This window comes from Nycticebus coucang, chromosome 21 (assembly GCF_027406575.1).
Source record: "Nycticebus coucang isolate mNycCou1 chromosome 21, mNycCou1.pri, whole genome shotgun sequence".
Lineage (NCBI taxonomy): Eukaryota > Metazoa > Chordata > Mammalia > Primates > Lorisidae > Nycticebus > Nycticebus coucang.
Window position 1 is genome coordinate 33,442,275 of NC_069800.1, and position 20,543 is coordinate 33,462,817.

The 20,543-nt window shown below is 42.1% G+C and overlaps 1 protein-coding gene across 7 annotated transcripts in view; it reads left to right on the plus strand.

Annotated features, from left to right (window-relative positions):
• SLC23A2 (solute carrier family 23 member 2) overlaps positions 1-20,543 on the plus strand; it is a 146,088-nt gene that overhangs the window by 29,312 nt on the left and 96,233 nt on the right. The window contains exon 3 of one of the 7 annotated variants that reach the window (XM_053573852.1): positions 18,979-19,139. The exons of the other annotated variants lie outside the window; for them this stretch is intronic. The gene's annotated coding sequence lies outside the window, so the exon portion shown is untranslated. The remainder of the gene's footprint in view (positions 1-18,978; positions 19,140-20,543) is intronic. 7 annotated transcript variants of the gene reach the window in all.

Genomic DNA, 20,543 nt, shown 5'->3' on the forward strand with positions numbered 1-20,543 from the left:
CCAAACATGTTTTATAAAAATGTTGTGTTCCTTATGGTTTGATCAATAGCAACAAGAGAATTAAATATTTACTGGAGAGATCAGTTAGTTTCAAAAACCTATGTAAACACTGATAGTCATTACAGAGCTTATGTAAGAAGGTAAGGAAAGAAGATGGAACAGTTGTATAACGGTTACTATGAAAGAGATTCCAAGCAGATTAGAACAACTCTGGCCTTTTCAATCAGATATTTTATTAGCATTGGATTAAGACCAGATGTTTATAAAATGTCTGAGTTGTTTGCTGACTTTCTATATAGTATGGAAAAAAATCTCATCAATAAACTAGTCCCATGACATTTAATGGTAATCCTTTTTAAATACAAGTATTATTTTGTTTTAAGTTTGCCATACAAAGCTGGAACCTGCAATTCAGTGGTTACAAAGCCCTGCTGGATTTGAGTAGTGTTTACCCTTGGATGTGCATTGTGTTTTATTTACATTTTGTGTACTGGTTCTGGGCCCTGACTCCGGCCCCTTTGACCTCTCAGTTTGTACTTGTTGTTAGCATGTGCTTGTCGTTAGCATGTAGATTTCTGCTTTGGCCTCCCTTCCATAGGGTTCCTTCTCTCTTCCCAGTTGTGTGTGTGTGAAAAATTAGGGTATGGCATCTGCTCCCCACCATTATTCATTACATGGTTTGTTTTAATGTTTGGACTGAGCTAATGGCCTTGTGTGTGTATGTGTGTGTATAAAATCAAAGGATTAGAAGTTCACACACTGGAGATGTAGTCTAATCATGATTACCATGGTTGTGTGCTCTGAAATAGCCATTTCTTTTGAGATACAGGGTCTCTCCTTGTCTCCTGGGCTGGGGTGCTGTGTCATGATCATAGCTCACTGCAGCCTTGAACACCTGAGCTCAAATGGTCCTCCTGCTTCATCCTCCCCAGTAGCTGGGACTACAGATGCTTTTTGAAATGGCATTTTCTTTTCTCTTTCCATAGTATCCATTTTCTTTAGGCCAGTGCCTTCTAATACAATTAAATTGTAATTTTCTAGTAGCTACATTAAAGCAAAAAGAAATAGGTCAAATTAATGTTATTAATATATTTTGTAAGCTAGTATGTGAAAATAGTATTTCAACATGTAATTGGTATAAAAATTGTTAATGAAATATTTTACATGCTTATTTTTCGTAGTAACACTTTAAAAAAAATGTGTATTTTGCACCCATGATACATATCAGTTGCACTGACACATGCCGGGTGTTCAATAGAGCCCTGGGGCTGGTGCTTCTGTTTTGGGTGGCACACTTTGGGTAGACCCACAGTGCTTTATTTGCCACAGAGTAATCTGTTTTCAACTTCTAAGCTTTTGGATTTTTAGGTATTTCGTAACAGGTCACTTCTGCTTCAGCGACTGTGGAACAAGATGAAGTCATAGTTAGACGATGTACCTATAGCTTCCCTCTTTTCACCTTTTTCCTGTCAAATTTAGAGGTTTTCTACTGCTTGGTAAGTGCTTCTGAACCATTTCAACAAGTACATTGATCTTCTCCCCACCCCAAGAAGAAAAACATCTTTTTTTTTTTTTTTTAAACGTACACCTTTTTATTTATTTATTTATATTTTGCAGTTTTGGCTGGGGCTGGGTTTGAACCCACCACCTCCAGCATATAGGACCAGCACCCCACTCTCCTGAGCCACAGATGCCGCCCGAAAAACATCTTTTTTTTTAGAGACAGAGTTTACTTTATTGCCCTCGGTAGAGTGTCGTTACATCATAGCTCACAGCAACCTCCAACTCCTGGGTTTAGGCAATTCTCTTGCCTCAGCCTCCCAAATAGCTGGGACTATAGGCACCCACCACAATGCCCAGCTATTTTTGTTGCAGTTTGGCTGGGGCTGGGTTCAAACTTGCCACCCTTGGTATATGGGGCCAGTGCCCTACCCACTGAGCCACGGGTACCACCCAAGAAAAAACATCTTAACATATTTTAAATCAATACATATATTTTAGTAATTTTGTTTACTCCCAAATCACAGATATGTTCTTATAAGTTTAGACAGGTTAAAGTTTAGTATCCAGTAAATGAGTCTCATGTTTTTTCAAATAAAGAATTGAAGACAGGTAATTGTGAAGCAGTATAGTAACTAAAGTTAGATAAAAATGACCTTTGGAAGAGTTGAGATCTAAGGATAAAGGAATTAGAGGAGATACAAAAACATCCTTGAATCCTGTGGGTCTGCAGAACACGAAGTGCATACCTCTGACTGCACCTTTTGTTTTCTTAGTTACTTAGGTACTGCCAGCAAGGTCTTGGAAATGAGAGACTTAAGCGTCTGGTTACTAGGAAACGCTGGCCGCTGCTGCTGTCACAAGGGGCATATTAATTGTCAATGGGGGCTGCTTTCCCAGCTCTAGCTTTGAGTGTCTCAGTTTCTTTTCTAGTTTGTCTTGTATTTTTATTTTAGTATTGTTCTTAGACAATGAGATACATATGCATTATAGAAAAATAAAGACAAATCTGGAAATAATCACCATTTTGGTGTCACCCTCTTCTTTTTGAGGTTCACACTGAAATAGGATTATCAGGTGTGTTTTGTGACTTGCCCTTTTTCCCACTCAGTGATAATTGATAATGCTCACCATGTTGCCCAGTTACTGATTTTTTTTTTTTTTTAAGACAAGAGTCTCACTCTGTCACCCTGGGTAGAGTACCTTGGTATCATAGCTCACAGCAACCTTAAACTCCTAGGCTCAAGCAATCTTCTTGCCTACTCTCCCAGGTAGTTTGGACTACAGGCTTGCACCACACCACTTCCAGTTAGTTTTTCTGTTTTTAGTAGAGATGTGGTCTCGTTCTTGCTCAGGCTGGTCTTGAACTCCTGAGCTCAAGGGATCCTCCTCCTGGGCTTCCCAGGGTTGTAGGATTACAGGCGTGAGCCACTGTACCCCTTTAGTAACTGATATTTTAATCCCTACAATATTCTATTATTAGACTGTACCTAAGTTTAAACCAACCAAGTCTCTATTTTTAGGCATTAATATTTTCTAGTTTCAAGTTATGCTAGGCACTATTTTAATGAACACTCTCATAATGAAAAAAATCGAGCTTATTTTAATAGGATAAATTCCTCAAGAGTAAAATTGTTGGGTCAAGCCCAAAAGTTATGTGTATTATTAGAACTTTTGATTGACCATAAATGACTGTCTATACATGTTACGCTAAGTACTCCTCCCACTAGCATTAGATTCAGGTATATTCAGTCTGCTAAAGGGACATTAAAAAATTAGTAAATTGGGCGGCGCCTGTGGCTCAGTGAGTAGGGCGCCGGCCCCATATGCCGAGGGTGGCGGGTTCAAACCCAGCCCCGGCCAAACTGCAACAAAAAAATAGCTGGGCGTTCTGGCGGGCGCCTGTAGTCCCAGTTGCTTGGGAGGCTGAGGCGGGAGTATCGCGTAAGCCCAAGAGTTAGAGGTTGCTGTGAGCCGTGTGACACCACGGCACTCTACCCGAGGGCGGTACAGTGAGACTCTGTCTCTACAAAAAAAAACAAAAAACAAACAAAAAAAAAATTAGTAAATTTGGGTGGCACCTGTGGCTCAGTCAGTAAGGTGCCGGCCCCATATACCAAGGGTGGCGGGTTCAAACCCGGCCCCGGCCGAACTGCAACAAAAAAATAGCCGGGTGTTGTGGTGGGCGCCTGTAGTCCCAGCTACTTGGCTGAGGCAAGAGAATCGCTTAAGCCCAGGAGTTGGAGGTTGCTGTGAGCTGTGTGATGCCATAGCACTCTACTAGGGCCATAAAGTGAAACTACAAAAAAAAATTAGTAAATTTATAACTTGTTGAGTGAACTGAATGAGTTATAAATTACATGTTTTATTCTTTTGGGGATCTTTTATTTGGTAGGAACATTTACACATGATCATATATTCCGTTCAGTAAAACAGACTCAAAATAAAGGAATCTTGGCTGGGACACTAGCCTGAGCTACATAGGGAGACCTAATTTCTTAAAAAAATTAGGCCAGGTGCAGTGGCTCATGCCTGTAATCCTAGCACTCTGGGAGGCTGTGGTAGAGGGTTGCTTGAGCTCAGGAGTTCGGGACCAGCCTGAGCAAGAGCAAGACCACATTTCTACTAAAAACAGAAAAACTAGGCGGTGCCCCTAGCTCAGTTGGGTAGAGCACCAGGCACATACACTGAGGCTGGTAAAAACAATGACAGTTGCAACGACAACAAAAGAAATAGCTGGGCGTTGTGGCGGGCGCCTGTAGTCCCAGCTTATTGGGAGGCTGAGGCAAGAGAATAGCTTAAGCCCAGGAGTTTGAGGTTGCTGTGAGCTGTAACACTATAGCACTCTACCCAGGGCGACAGCTTGAGACTCTGTCTCAAAAAAAAAAAAAAAAAAAATACAAAAACCAGCCGAGTGTGGTGGTAAATGCCTGTAGTCCTACCTACTAGGGAGGCTGAGGCAAGAGGATCACTTAGGTCCAAGAGTTTTAGATTGCTATGTGTTACGATGACATCAAGGCACTCTACTAAGGGTAATGGAGTGAGACCCTGTCTCTAAAATAAAAAAGAAAGAATTAGCCATGTGTGATAGCGTACACCTGCAAACCCAGCTACTCAGGAGTCTGATGCAGGAGGATCATGTAGGAGGATTGCTTGCGACCGATCTGGAGTTCAGAGTTATAATAAGCTATGATCACTTGACTGTGCCACTGTACTGCAGCTTCAGCAACAGAGAAAGAGACCCTGTGTCTTAAAATAAGTAAATTCAGCCTGAGGAAGAGTATCTTTACTATCTTTACCAAAAGTGGAAAATATTAGCTGGTTGCAGTGGCTTGTGCCTGTAGCCCCAGCCACTCAGAAGTCTGAGGCAGGAGGATCACTTGAGCCCAGGAGCTTGAGGTTGCAGAGAGCCCAGGGTTACAGAGGGAGGTGAGACCCTGTCTCAAAAAAAAAGAAAGAAAAAGATAAAACAAAAGAATCTTGACAGTGGCAGAAATACTCACTGCCAGGCAGATTGCTTTTAGGTGTGTGTGGCTGAGGGGTCCTGCAACCAGCATGCCAGAGAGCTTGCCTTTCTGACCCAGCAGCTTGCTGGATGCATTTTTAGATACGTCTTTCACTCTTTGAACACTTAGTTTTTGCTAGCCACAGTTTAAGAAGGAGAAGGATCTAGAAAAAGATCCCTCCCTGCATGAATTTGATAAAAGTATAAATTTGCATAAGGAAGGGTGCTTGCATGAATTAAGCTCCTATATTGGGAACAGCAAAGGGGTGCATTGAACAGTTTATATTCTCGCAGGTCTGGAAAGGATTTGCTGAGGAATTGATACTTCAACATATCTGATGTAAGACTAGTTCTGCAGCCTTACTTCAGCAACACCTGTTAATTTTGAGGTCTACGTAAGTCTGAGATTCCTCCCTCCCTTTTACCTGTCTGCCACCTTTACCAACTTCTTGGTCACGCTTTGTGCTGCTTGGATATTGGCTCCTGTGTTGCTGTCTTTTTTTCCACTTGAGTTGTTGACTCATCTGGCCATTGGACTTCACTGTGCCATCATCTTCATCTTTGCAGGAAGCTTTACTCAGTTCACTGTAACTCTCCTGAGCTCTGTCATCTCTTAGATGGCTCTCTGGGATCATGAGCTTGGAGAGCTTCGTCTCTGTCCTTCCTTAGCTCTGGTTCCTCTTCTCCAGGGTCATTCTGGCCCTTCGATGTCTCCTGGCTTCCTCGCCCTTCTTACTGCTGCGATCACACAGGTAATCACTGTGACTAACACTTTACCAGTGTTGTGTTCTCACAATCTGAGCTGTCCTTGTAACTTGTCAAACTCTCTCAGTGGCCCAGCCCTACCATCCTGCTATTTAATTTTTCTGTTTTCTTTTTAATCAGTTGAACTCCACTGGAGATAAACCAGATAACAAGGAGACTTTCTGCATTTCCGTTTCACATTTATGGTTATGGGCTCAGAGCTGGACCTTGGTTTTTTTTTTTTTTTTTAATTTAAAAAAATTTTCTAAAAAAAAAAAAAGAAAAAAAATTTTTCTTGCAATGTCCTTTTATTTATCTTACTCCTTTGCCCATGGCCATCTCTGTCCAGATCTCTGCCATAGATGCCCAGATCTAATAAATCAAAACCTGTTATTTTTTCTTCAGATTTTTCTTATTTAAGAAAATATTTGAGCTACCTTGCTAATCTTATTATTCTCTTCCTCCCAGAGGTAACTGCCCATGCCCAGACTTTTTACTCTCAACCTTGACCTTTGTTCATTAGAACAAGAAAAGAAGTCATTAGATAAGTACTCCCCCGGCCCCGTGGTGTGTTGCATTGCGTTATGGTAATTGTCCACTGTACTCCATGGAGGCTGTGAGGCAGTCACTATACATGGTCTGCAAGGAGCTGTCCTGAGACATTCTGAAAGTTTTCCTACTAGGGTTATGTGAAAATGCTTATCACTCCCTGTGGCATAGTTGGAACTCATTTTTGCCTGATAGTTATGTTGTGTTTTCATGGAAGATAGGATTTTGGAGGTGACCCTCGAAAGCAGGTAGGTTAAGTCACCTCCCAAGGTAGGAGAACTCATTAGTTGCATAGTTGCGTCTTCAGTGGCCTTTCCTTATCTGAAATAAAAGTACTTTAAATATGATAGACCCTCCTTCTGCCAGAGGAAGGTGTAATTGGAGGTAATGATGGGATGAAATTTATTTGTAATTAAAAAAAAAATTGTTTACATGGTACAATCCAAAGGTGCATGAGGACAGGTCTAGAGAGCTGCCTTCTCTGAGGCAGCCATACATTGTTGCTATGTTCACATTGTGGGTCCTCCTGGAGATGGTCTTGGTTAGAATTTTTTGTTTGTTTGTTTGTTTTTGCAGTTTCTGGCCGGGGCTGGGTTTGAACCCACCACCTGCAGTATATGGGGCTGGCGCCCTACTCCTTTGAGCCACAGGTGCTGCCCTATTTAAAAATTTTTTTAAAGACATAGTCTCGCTCTGTGGTCCCAGGGTAGAGTGCTGTGGTGTCATAACTCACAGCAACTTCTAACTCGTGGGCTCAAGAGATCCTTCTGCCTCAGCCTCCTGTAGCAGGGACTATAGGTTCTTGCCATGATGCCCAGCTAATTTTGCAGTCCATGTTTTTTTTTTTTTTTTTTTGTAGAGACAGAGTCTCACTTTATGGCCCTCGGTAGAGTGCCATGGCATCACACAGCTCATAGCAGCCTCCAACTCCTGGGCTTAAGCGATTCTCCTGCCTCAGCCTCCCAAGCAGCTGGGACTACAGGCGCCCGCCACAACGCCCAGCTATTTTTTGGTTGCAGTTCAGCCGGGGCCGGGTTTGAACCCGCCACCCTCAGTATATGGGGCCGGCGCCCTACCAACTGAGCCACAGGCGCCGCCCTGCAGTCCGTGTTTTTACTTTTGTGTTACATGCTTGTCCATTTTTTTTTTTAAAATTCACATCTATAAAGGAATGCATTACATGTTTCTATATCTATAAATCAAAATGTAGTATAGACTGCATGATTTAAAATTTTACATAAAATATCTCATATGGAGTATGTTCTGTTCCATAGTTAATAGAAATAAAGCCACAGGCTGGGTGCCCATAGCTCAGTAGTTAAAGCACCGGCCCTGTGCACCAGGGTAGCAGGTTCCAACCCAGCCCAGGCCTGCTTAACAACAAAAAATATTCATAGGTTCTTGTCTGAACATAAATTTTCATTTAACTGGGCAGATACCCAGGAGTAGTATTGCTGATTCTTAGGTTAAATCTATGTTTAACTTGATAAGAAGTGACCCATAGTTCTCCAAAGTACTTGTTACTATTTTACAGTAGGGCGCTGGCCCCATATACTGAGGGTGGTGGGTTCAAACCTGGCCCCAGCCAAATTGCAACAAAAAAATAGCTGGGCATTGTGGCAGGCACCTGTAGTCCCAGCTATTTGGGAGGCTGAGGCAGAGAATCGCCTAATCCCAAAGAGCTGTAGGATGCTGTGAGCTGTGAAGCATGTTAGTTCTCCATGTGAGTGACACAGTCCATGTACTTTTGATTCCTCTTGCTTCGTGTAGTTGAATGAGGGTTAATTTGAGGATGCTTGTTCCATTTCTAAAAACAGAAATGCAGGCTCGGGTGGCGCCTGTGGCTCAGTCGGTAAGGCGCCGGTCCCATATACTGAGGGTGGCGGGTTCAGACCCAGCCCTGGCCAAACTGCAACCAAAAAATAGCCGGGCGTTGTGGCGGGTGCCTGTAGTCCCAGCTACTCGGGAGGCTGAGGCAAGAGAATCGCTTAAGCCCAGGAGTTGGAGGTTGCTGTGAGCTGTGTGAGGCCACGGCACTCTACCAAGGGCTATAAAGTGAGACTCTGTCTCTACAAAAAAAAAAAAAAAGAGAAATGCAGGCTCGACGCCTGTGGCTCAAGTGGCTAAAGTGCCAGCCACATACACCTGAGCTGGCGGGTTCGAATCCAGCTCCGGCCTGCCAAACAATGACGGCTGCAACCAAAAAATAGCCGGGTGTTGTGGCGGGCACCTGTAGTCCCAGCTACTTGGGAGGCGGAGGCAGGAGAATTCTTGAGTCCAGGAGTTGGAGGTTGCTGTGAGCTTTGATGCGGCGCTCTACTCAGGGTGACAGCTTGAGGCTCTGTCTCAAAAACAAAACAAAACAAAACAAAAAAAACAGAAATGCAAAAACCACAGGTATAGGGTAATACTTTTATTTTACAGAGACATTTATGGCCCACTGCACTTATCACTGTGGTCTATGGTGAAGGTTCCAGACTCCCCGGTTCAGTGCTGTTTTCCCATTAACCCTCATGTCCTACTGCAGGGCTCTAACCAGGACACATTGTAATATGAGTCTTGAGTTTGAAGGGTGCAGTTCTCATGGTGGATTTACTGATAGTTGGATGAACTGTTTTTACCGTTTTGCTTAAATTCTGCTGTGTGCTTGTCAGCACACATTCTGAATCATGCCTTGAAATTATGGGTGAGAGGCCAGTCTTACAGTAAGAGAGGCTTCTTCTTACCAAAGAAGCCAATTTAATAATTTTTGGTGAACAACGAATTTATTCATCTCACCCAGGCACTTACCCTGTATCATGAACCTTTGATTTGGTCCTTATGAAGGAAAATAACTTCAGCTCTTCCCCCAACTCCACTACACCCCTAGGATTAAAATATGTATTGATCTAGTCTTTCCTCTAAAAATTTTGGTGACTGGGGTTACTCCAAATGTGTTACCTTGCAGTGCTTTTTTTCTGATTCTCTCTACATGTGTGGTTTTTTTTAAATCCTATTTCTTTATTCTTAAAATGTATGCATTATAGTTAAATAGAAAATTTTTTTTGTGGGTTTTTCTTTAAAGGGTATATTTTTGGCTATTCTAACATACCTAAATAATACAACAGAAGTTTCCTTCTTATGTAATCTGGCCCTTTTTCCTTCATTTCTAGGATATTGATTTATTTCAAGATAGTTCCTGGAGCCAGTGGGAAGAAGGAAGTGAGAAGGGAGGGCCTACTTCCACCCCCATCCCATTGGTCCAGATTGGTTGCATCTAGCCTCAAGGGAGGTTGGGAACTGTTGCCTTAATTTCTTTTTCTTTTCTTTTTTAGATAGAATCTCACTATGTCGCCCTCAGTAGAATGACATGGTGTCACAGCTCACAGCAACCTCAAACTCTTGTGCTTAAGCGATTCTTTTGCCTCAGCCTCTCAAGTAGCTGGGACTACAGGCACCTGCCACAATACCCAGCTATTTTTTTGGTTGTAGTTGTCATTGTTGTTTGGTAGGCCTGGGCTAAATTTGAACCCACCAGCTCCTGTGTATGTGGCTGGCGCCCTAGCCACTGAGCTACGGGCTCTGAGTCTTTTGCCTTAATTTCATTGGTTGTATGCCCATGTTAAAACCAAGGATTTTATTACTTGAATTATTTATCCACAGAGAATGGCCCTAGGAGATGCCTAGTGGTCGCTAATGTTTCTGTTGATGAAATGTAGAAGTTGCCACATGATAAAAACAATCAGTAATCCTTAGTTGGATATGAAGTGAAAATGTAGGTTCTGTGCCTGTAGCTCAAGCTGCTAAGGCATCAGCCACATACACGAGAACTGGCTGGTTCGAATCCAGCTTGGCCGGGCCTGCCAAACAATAACAACTACAACAACAACAACAACAACAACAAAATAGCTGGGCGTTGTGGCAGATGCCTGTAGTCCCGGTTACTTGGGAGGCTGAGGGAAGAGAATTGCTTAAGCCCAAGAGTTGGAGGTTGCTGTGATGCCGCAGCAGTCTACCCAGGGTGACAGCTTGAGGCTCTGTCTCAAAAAAAAAAAAAAAAAAAAAGTTTTAATTGTCTAGTTTTATGTATGTTTGAAATTTTCCAAAATACGTTTTTGAAGTTTTATATTTTAGGATCAATTACATGATATAACACTAGAGGGTGCTGTTAGTTAATTCATTTGCTTTTAAGAATTTTAGACTCTCCTTCCTCGATTGTCTTATTATAAAATCAGGAAATTTTTGTCCTAAATCTCTTTTGTTGTTTTTCCCAGTTTTATATCAGTTGGGGCACTGAATGTCAATATCTAACATTTAATTGGAAAGGCAGAGTTAGATACCAAGTGTGAAATTTGAATAAAAACACACTTTAGACGTTGTCCATAAAAGGAAAATATATTGTCTTGGTTCTTATAGCACAGTGGTTGTGGTGCCGGCCACATACACTGAGAGAGTTGGGTTTGAACCTGGACCACGCCAGCTAAACAACAATGACAACTGCAACAAAAAATAGCCGGGTGTTGTGGCGGGCGCCTGTAGTCCCAGCTACCTGGGAGACTGAGGCAAGAGAATCGCTTAAGCCCAAGGGTTGGAGGTTGCTGTGAGTTATGACACCACGGCACTCTACCGAGGGTGACATAGTGAGACTCTGTCTCCAAAAAAAAAAAGAAAAAGAAAATGAGAGATTACATTAGTAAAGTTAGATACTTTTAGATGCATAATTATTTCTGAAGAATTAACCCCCCCTAATTCTTGTTCAAGTTTAGCATTTTATCTATTTATTTTTTGAGACAGTGTCTTACTATGTCTTACTCTTGCTCTTTTTACTTATTAATAAATTGTGGATGATGTATGTACCTATATCAGTATGAGCTCACAGCAACCTCAAACTCTTGAGCTCAAGCAATCCTCCTGCCTCAGCCTCTCAAGTAGCTGGCACCCACCATGAGGCTTGGCTAGTTTTTCTATCTTCAGTAGCGACAGGGTCTCACTCTTGCTCAGGCTGGTCTCAAACTCCTGAAGTTAAGCAGTCCTCCTGCCTCAGCCTCCCAGAGGGCTAGGATTATAGGTGTGAGCCACCTACATGGATGGTGCTGGTGGAATTTGAATAAAAACACACTTCAGACATTGTCCATAAAGGAAAATATATTGGCTCAGCGCCCATAGCACAGTGGTTATGGTGCCAGCCATATACACCGAGAGAGTTGGGTTTGAACCTGGGTGCCTGGCCGTTAGCATTGATCTCTTTCTGGTGCTTTGTCAAGTTTGGTATCAGGGTGTTGCTTCATTTCTAAACTAACTGAGAAACTCCTCATCCTTTTCCAATACTTTGAAGCATGGAAAGTGACTCTACCTTGATGTGTAGAGATATAGTGGAAGATCTTTGTTCTTGGACTCCAGAGGCTTAAGTGCCCTTTCAGATGTATTTATCAAATTTATCAATTCTGTTGATTATTTTCTAACTAACTTTTCTCATTCCCTCCCTCTCTCTTTTTAACCTTAGTATATTTTGTTCCTTATTTTTTTCTTGTTTAATGTTAGAGTTTTTTTTTGTGTGTGTGTGAAAATTTCACCACTGATCCAATGGTTATTTGGGAGAAAATTTAAGATTTTGAAGTTATTAGGTTTACTAGTTTTTCCTTAATTTTTAAAAATTTCAGATTAATATGGGGATATGTACGATTAGGTTACATAGTTTGCATTTGTAAGGTTAAAGACTGGCTGTAATTGTGCCCTTCATCCAGGAAGTGTGCAATATACCGTGCATTGTACCTGGTGGGTGGGATTTTTTTTTTTTTTTTTTTTTGGAGACAAATCCTCACTCTGTCACTGAGGTTAGCATGCAGTGGCCTGATCACAGCTCACTGCAGCCTCAAACTCCAAGTGATCCTCCCCCCTTTGCCCTCCCAGTGTGCTGGGATTATAGGCATGAGCCACCACACCTGGTCTAGACTTTCTTTCTTTCTTTTTTTTTTTTTGTTTGAGACAGAGTCTCAAGCTGTCACCATGGGTAGACTGCTGTGGCATCACAGCTCACAGCAACCTCCAACTCTTGGGCTTAAGCGATTGTCTTCCCTCAGCCTCCCAAGTATCTGTGACTACAGGTGCCCACCACAACACCGGCAGTGTTAGAAAATAGTTAGAAAATAATCAACAGAATTTTTTTTTTTTTTGGTTGTAGTTGTCGTTGTTTGGCAGGCCTGGCCGGGTTAGATTCGAACCTGCCAGCACCAGTGTATGTGACTGGCTCTCTAGCCACTAAGGTGCAGGCGCCAAGTTGACTTTCTTTCTTGATAATAATTATTTTTATCTTTCTAGCATCACAGCAGGCAATGAAAAATATGTATGTTTCTTTTGTGTGGGGGTTGAAATTATCCTTATGGCATGATAATTCGGTTTTCACAACTACTCTTTAGCTATTGGAGATGAAACTCTCGCTCTTTCTGTGGTTTGTGTGTGGCTTTTGTTGTTTGTTTGAGACATTCTCAGTTGCCTAGACTAAGTGCAGAGGTGTGGGTTCCAGGGGTACTCCTGCTTCTGTCTCTCAGGTAGCTGGGACTACGACAACTGGCTAATTTAAAATTTGTGGGGGCGGTGCCTCTAGCTCAGTGAGTAGGGCATCGGCCACATACAACAAGGCTGGCGGGTTCAAACCCAGCCCGGGCCTGCTATAACAACAATGCCAACTGCAACACAAAAATAGCTGGGCATTGTGGTGGGCGCCTGTAGTCCCAGGTACTTGGGAGGCTGAGGCAAGAGAACTATTTAAGCCCAAGATTTGAGATTGCTGTGAGCTGTGATGCCACGGCATTCTACCGAGGGTGACATAGTGAAACTTTGTCTCAAAATAAAAGAAACATTTGTAGCGATGAGGTTTTGCTGTGTTGCCTAGGTTGGTCTAGGTTTGAACTCCAAACCTCAAGCAGTCTTCCTACTTCTGCCTCCCAGAGTGCTGGGATTATAGGAGTGAGCCACTGGGCTAAGCTCAGACTCTTATTTTCTGTGGGGTACAAAGTTTGATACCTAATTAGCTGTATTTGTTATATTGGTCAGATTATAATAATACAAAATAATACAAAATAAAATAAATATAGAGGTAGAGCCCATGCCCATGTATTTCCCTGCCCTTATCTTCTTGGAGACAGATATACATGAAGAATTGGTCATTTCTTCTCTCTTTGTAAACATTATGGGCTTTATCTCAGCAAATGGACATTCAGAACATAAAGGTTAACATCATATTTTTCGTGAATTTTATACTTTAGTAATGTGAAATGACCCTCTTTTTCCCATTTAATTCTTTTGTTTTGAGACTCTCGCTCTCTTGCCCAGGCTAGAGCACCATGATATCAGCCTAGCTCACAGCAACCTCCAACTCACTGGCTCAAGGGGTCTTCCTGCTTCAGCCTCCTGAGTAGCTAGTACTACAGGCACCCAACACAACGCTTGGCTAATTTTCTATATTTAGAAAAGACCTGCAGTGGAGTGTGCATATCCTGCTCTTGCTCTGGCTAGTCTCAAATTCTTGAACTCAAGGGATCGTTACCTACCTCAGCCTCCCAGAGTGCTAGGATTACAAATATGAGCCACCTCCCTCGCCTACCACTTAATATTTTCTAACATGGATGCCAATGTGTTTGATGTTTAACAAAAAAAAAAGTCAGAATTATTATAATTTTTTTTTTTTTTTCACTTTAAGGTCTATCTTTGGAGGACTAGCATTTTATTTTTTGATATAATTTGAGAAAATTCTTAGTTAAATGAATTTAACTCATTTGCAGGTTTAATTTGTGTTTTAGACTTCTGCTTTTAGTTCTCGCATTAATTGTAGTTTCTTTTAAGTGAAAAATATAAATTTTATTTTCATTTTTTTACTCATGTTTTTATTTTTATCACCACTGTACAAATGAGGAAAACCATTTTTTAAATTTCTCCAGCTGTCACAGTTAGGACCTAATGGTATTGTTTTTGATCCCTGTCAGTCTGGAAGAAGGGCTATAGCATCTTCTTACTTCTGGTTCTTAATCTTTTCTTTGTGTAATCTTGTTTGGTCTGTTTTGTTTTTTAATTACAATTTTTACATTACATTTTATATTTTGGTTTATTTATTTATTTTTTTGGCTGGGGCTGGCTTTGAACCTGCCATCTCCGGCATAGGGGCCAGCGCCCTACTCCTTTGAACCACAGGCGCTGCCTACATTACATTTTGGATTCAGTTTTGTAACCGGGTTTATAATCATCATTTATTTATTGTTTCCTTATCTTGATAGTTTGGGGGTATGCGCTGAGCAATCTTGTCTATTGATAACCTCTCTGAATTTTGCCTCTCATGCCTCCAGCGTTTTCCCCTCTTTGTTTCTGAATCTGCCTGTCTGAAATTGCCTTGTTTGGCTTTCAGACGTGAAGGGCACCTTACCTGGTATACAATTCTTGGAGAAAACCCTTTTCCTACGTTCATGATTTAGGGTCTTCTGGCATTTCATATTGCCAAGGACAATCTTGAGGCTAATTTTAATCTGTGCTACTGCTTAAGTAAACCAAACATTTTTTCCTTCACCCTTGGTGTGTCGACAATTCTTTCATCCTTACAGTTATTTTGCCAGGATGTGTCCAAGTATAGCTTTCTTCTGTCCAATTTTACATGAGCCTGGAGTGCTTTTATAGTCTCTGTACTCAATTTTTCTTCATCTCAGAATAGTTTTTTATTTGCTATTTTGTTTATGGCTTTAACTCTGTTCCATTTGTTCTTTTAAAAAAAAGTTTTATGGGAATATAACTTACATAGCATAGTCACCATTGTAAAGTATACAATTTGGTTTTTTTTTTTTTTTGGACACAAAGTCTCACTCTGTCGCTCTGGGTAGTGGCATCATAGCTCACATCAACCTGAAACTCTGGGTCTTAAGTGATTCTCTTGCCTCAGCTTCCTGAGTAGCTGTGACTACAGGTGCTTGCCACCTTGCCCGGCTTATTTTTTTCTATTTTTAATAGAGACAGGGTCTCACTTTTGCTCAGGCTGGTCTGAAACTCCTGAGTTCAAGCCTTTCTCCTGCCTCGGCCTCCCAGAGTGCTAGGATTACTGGTGTGAGCCACTCGGCCTGGCCAAGTTTGGTGATTTTTTTTTTTTTTTTTATTGTTAACTCATAGCTGTGTACATTAGTGCAATCAAGGGGTACAATGTGCTGGTTTCATATACAATCTGAAATATTCTCATCAAACTGTTCAACGTAGCCTTCATGGCATTTTCTTAGTTATTGTAGGTAGACATTTGTATTCTGCCTTTAGTAAGTTTCGCCTGTACCCATTCTAAGATGCACCATAGATGAGGCCCCACCTATTACCCTCCCTCCACCCTAACCTCACCCCCTTCCCCTTCCTTGGCCCTTTCCCCATATTCTTGTGCTATAGTTGGGTTATAGCCTTTATATGAAAGTTATAAATTAGCTTCATAGTAGGGCTGAGTACATTGGAGACTTTTTCTTCCATTCCTGAGATACTTTGCTAAGAAGAATATGTTCCAGCTCCATCCGTGTAAACATGAAAGAGGTAAAGTCTCCATCTTTCTTTAAGGCTGCATAATATTCCATAGTATACATGTACCACAATTTGCTAGTCCATTCGTGGGTCAATGGGCACTTGGGTGTCTTTCATGACTTAGCAATTATGAATTGGGCTGCAGTAAACATTCTGGTACAGATGTCTTTGTTATATTGTGATTTTTAGTCTTCTGGGTATAAACCTAGTAAAGGAATTATAGGATCAAATGGCAGGCCTATTGTTAGGTCTCTAAGTATTCTCCAAACATCCTTCCAGAAGGAATGTATTAGTGTGCATTCCCACCAGCAGTGTAGAAGTGTGCCCTTTTCTCCACATCCACGCCAACATCTCTGGTTTTGGGATTTTGTTATGTGGGCTACTCTTATCTGGGGTTAGGTGATATCTCAAAGAGGTTTTGATTTGCATTTCTCTGATGATTAAGGATGATGAGCTTTTTTTCATGTGTTTGTAGATTGTGTGTCTGTCTTCTTTAGAGGAGTTTCTCTTCAAGTCCCTTGCCCACCCTGAGATGGGATCACTTGTTCTTTTCTTGGTAGTACATTTGAGTTCTCTGTGGATTCAGGTTATACCTTTATTGGAGGTATAACCTGCAAATATTTTCTCCCATTCTGAGGGCTGTCTGCTTGCTTTACTTACTATGTTCTTGGCTGTGCAGGAGCTTTTTAGTTTGATCAGGTCCCAGTAGTGTATTTTTGATACTGCTTCAATTGCCTGGGGAGTCCTCCTCATAAAATATTCACCCAGGCCGATTCCTTCAAGAGTTTTCCCTGCACTTTCTTCAAGTATTTTTATAGTTTATGTCTTAAGTTTAAATCTTTTATCCAGTGAGAGTCTATCTTAGTTAATGGTGAACGGTGTGGGTCCAGTTTCAGTCTTCTACAGATCGCCAGCCAGTTCACCCAGCTCCATTTGTTAAATAGGGAATCTTTTCCCCACCGAATGTTTTTAATTGGCTTGTCAAAGATCAAATAACGGTAAGTAGCTGGATTCATCTCTTGGTTCTCTATTCTGTTCCAGACATCTACTTCTCTGCTTTTGTGCCAGTACCATGCTGTTTTGATCACTATCGATTTATAGTATAGTCTCAGGTCTGGTAGCGTGATTCTTCCTGCTTTGTTTTTATTTCTGAGTAATGTTTTGGCTATTCGAGTTTTTTTCTGATTCCATATAAAATAAAGTATTATTTTTTCAATATGGCAATGGAGCTTTAATGCATTAAAATTATATATTGCTTTGGGTAGTATAGACATTTTAACAATGTTGATTCTTCCCAGCCATGAGCATGGTATGTTTTTCCATTTGTTAACATCTTCAGCTATTTCTTTTCTTAAAGTTTCATAGTTCTCTTTTGTAGAGATCTTTCACGTCCTTTGTTAGGTATACTCTCAAATATTTCATCTTCTTTGGCACTATTGTGAAAGGAATAGAGTCCTTGACTGTTTTTTCAACTTGGTTATTGCTGGTCAGTTTGGTGATTTTTAAGATATGGTTATTTACAAAGCTGTGCAGCCATTAACACAGCCTAATTTTACGATATTTACTGCATCCCAGGAAGAAACCCCAAACTCTTGAACAAGTCACCCCCCCTCCTCCACCCCACCCCAGACCCTGGCGACTGTAAGATTCTGTCTCCACTGAGTTGCCTCTTCAGGATGTCGTGTAAATGGAATTATACAGCATGACTGGCTTTCGTGCTTTTTTTTGTTTCTAAGTCCACTTGAGAAGAGCAGAGTCCTGTGGTAGCTCTGCTCTTTGCTTTCCCTGCACAGGGCTCATCTGGGAGCGCTTCCTCTCCGTGCTTTTCCGTCTTGTGGCTTTGTGGTGCCCTCCACCTTGTTCCCTCTGGGCATCCGCTGCGCCACTCCTGTTTATGCCTCTAAGGGAATTTTTCACACCCCAGCCTGGTGTTATTTGGGTGCAGTCCATTTTCTTCATGTAATTGTCCAATCTTGTTTCCTCTTTTTAAAGATTTTAAGTAGTAACTTAAATTATTTTTTTACTTCTTTACTCCAGTTGTTCTTTGAGATTTTCTTGTGGCTCCTGCAGTTAATTGCCTCTGAGGTTAGGTTCTTCACAGAATGTCCCGAATTTGGACTTGGCTTTCCAAGGCGTGTTGACCTGATGGGTCAGGTACGTCATGCCACATGTGGACCTCTGTTCCGGCAGTTGAAGCACGTAGCTCCCAACCTTCTCCCCAGTTTCTGTGATGGATCTGATTCAGTGGCGGCTTCTTCTTGTCCCTGCTGCTGAGCTCCCCGAGATTCCCATGAGCTTATAGCTGTTCTTCTCTAAGAATTGTCCTGCTGCTTCTCCTGCCTTTATCTTGGGGGCCCCATTTTCTGTGATGTGCTTTGCTGCTGGTAGGCGCCCCTTCTGCCTGGCTGGCTGTCTTCTAAGCCTGTGGTCCCTGTCCCGGTTTGTGAAATGCAGTCTGGTGTTGGGGAGATGGAGGCCGATATTGTTGCACATCCCAACAGAGGTGCCCACTGCCTGGGTTCCTGGCAGGCCCTGGCCTGGAGTCAGAGTCTGGTTCAGGTATGACTGTGACGTCAGATGTTATGGTTTTGTGTGTGTGTGTGTGTGTGTGCGCGCGCGTGCGCACCTTCTTTGTGCCTTCAGGGGGTATTTTCATTTGTCCAGTGGAGCCTCTGTACTGGGGCCCTGCACACTGGATGCCACATTGAGGTGAACTCCTGTCATCAGCCCTTCAGTGTGAGTTATTTCTTGGCTTTGCCTGCCATTTAAAGAAGAGCTCCTACCTTGAGATCTCTGAAATTCTTTGAGCTTTGAAAACAATTGTCTTTGGATCCCTGATTGGGGAAATGAAAAATTACTAGTGAGGTAGCATCAATCCCCCTTTTCACTGAGCTGGAAACATCGTGGGTGGACTTGTTCATCTGAACTGCAGGGTTTAGAAACATGAGCTTTAATTTCCCTTGTTAGTGCAGGTTTGAGAAGTATAATCCCTGCAGCTGCTTGGTTTCTACAATAGGCTGTCCAGCCCGCTGTGTGGAGACTGGCTGCAGATGGATGTTAAGGAGATGGTCACAGGCTTGCAGTAACTGTTTATAACCAGGTGGTGGCTGTTGTATAACACAAATAGCACTTCTGATGAGGTGGTGCAGTTACACAATTCTGTCCAGCCCATGTAGGTTATAAAAGCTGAAATTCCCTCAGCGCCTGAAAGCGACTCATGCCGAGCACCAGGACAATCGCAGGGTTGCGGGGACGCCAGCACGGAAGCAGTGGGTGGGGCACTGATTAAAGGACCTTTCTGGGGATAGGGTGAAGTTTCACTCTGAAGGTAAGATCATTTTTAGTACTTTGGGGAATCTCTGCTTTGGGGAATGAGTTCTGAGGCTGTATAGATTGATTAGCATCTCTGTGTCTCTGATTTTTCTGCATGTGCCTGGGACTGTGTCAGTGTGGGTGAGCAAGGAGCCTAAGGTTCACGTTTGCCCAGCTGGGTTATCAGAAGTTCTCCAAAGAGTTTCTCAGTGCTGTCAGACACTATTTAAATATTAGTACTTGAGCATGAACATTTATTTATGTCCTTCATTAACTGTGTCAGCAAGGGTAACAATAAAAACTTGATCTGTAGCAATCAAAATGTCTGATTCTGTTTTTTGGATGCTTTTTATTTTTTATTTATTTTTTTTTTGTGACAGAGTCTTACTTTGTCACACCTGGTAGAGTGCCGTGGTGTCATAGCTCACAGCAACCTCAGACTCTTGGCCTAAAGCGATGCTTTTGTCTCAGCCTCCCAAGTACCTGGACAGGCACTGGCCATAATGCCTGACTATTTTTTTTTTTTAAGAGACAGTCTCGCTTTGTCACCCTTGGTAGAGGGCCGTGGCATCACAGCTCATAGCAACCTCCAACTTCTGGGCTTAGGTGATTCTCTTGTCTCAGCCTCCCGAGGAGCTCCACCACAACGCCCGGCTATTTTTTGTTTGCAGTTTGGCCGGGGCCGAGTTGGAACCCACCATCCTTGGTATATGGGGCTGGCACCTGCCCCCTGAGCTACAGGCGCCACCCCAGCCTGGCTATTTTTTTTTTTTTTAGAGATGGGCCCTTACTCTAGTTCAGCCTGCTCTCAAACTCGTGAGCTTAGGCGATCTGCCCACCTTGGCCTCCCAGAGGGCTGAGATTACAGGTGTGAGCCACTGCTCCCGGTCCCTCAGATGCTTTTTAATTTATTTTTGGAGCCAAGTCGAGTCACAGGACTGCCAAAGCTCCATGTGTTCTTATATGTTTTCTTTTAGAATTTCAGGTGTCCAATGATAAGTAATACACACATGGAAAGGAATATACCTGCAAAAAGTTTTGTGGAGAGCTGGAATCTCCTCTGCAGCTGAGTGTGTGTGTGTGTGTGTATTTAATTCTTTTAAAGTCTTTGGGTTACAAAAATGTCAAGTTCAGATACCAGAGAAAAAGCAAGACATAAGTGATTGCAGTGTGTGTATTTAACAGATATATTTTATATGAACTACATAGGAAGAACAACCTCCTTTTCAGGAAAAAAGTAAAAAATACAGATGTGGATTGTTTAAAGGCTACCACTGAAGGTCAGGGCTTTACTATTACTTTGATCACAGTGTACTTGGTGTTGGCCAGGAGAAGAATTGCAGTATCCCAGCCCTGGGTAATTGCAGGGCAGTTTAGGCAAATCCACTCTTCAGCCATGGGGTAATCAGGTCAGGTGAAA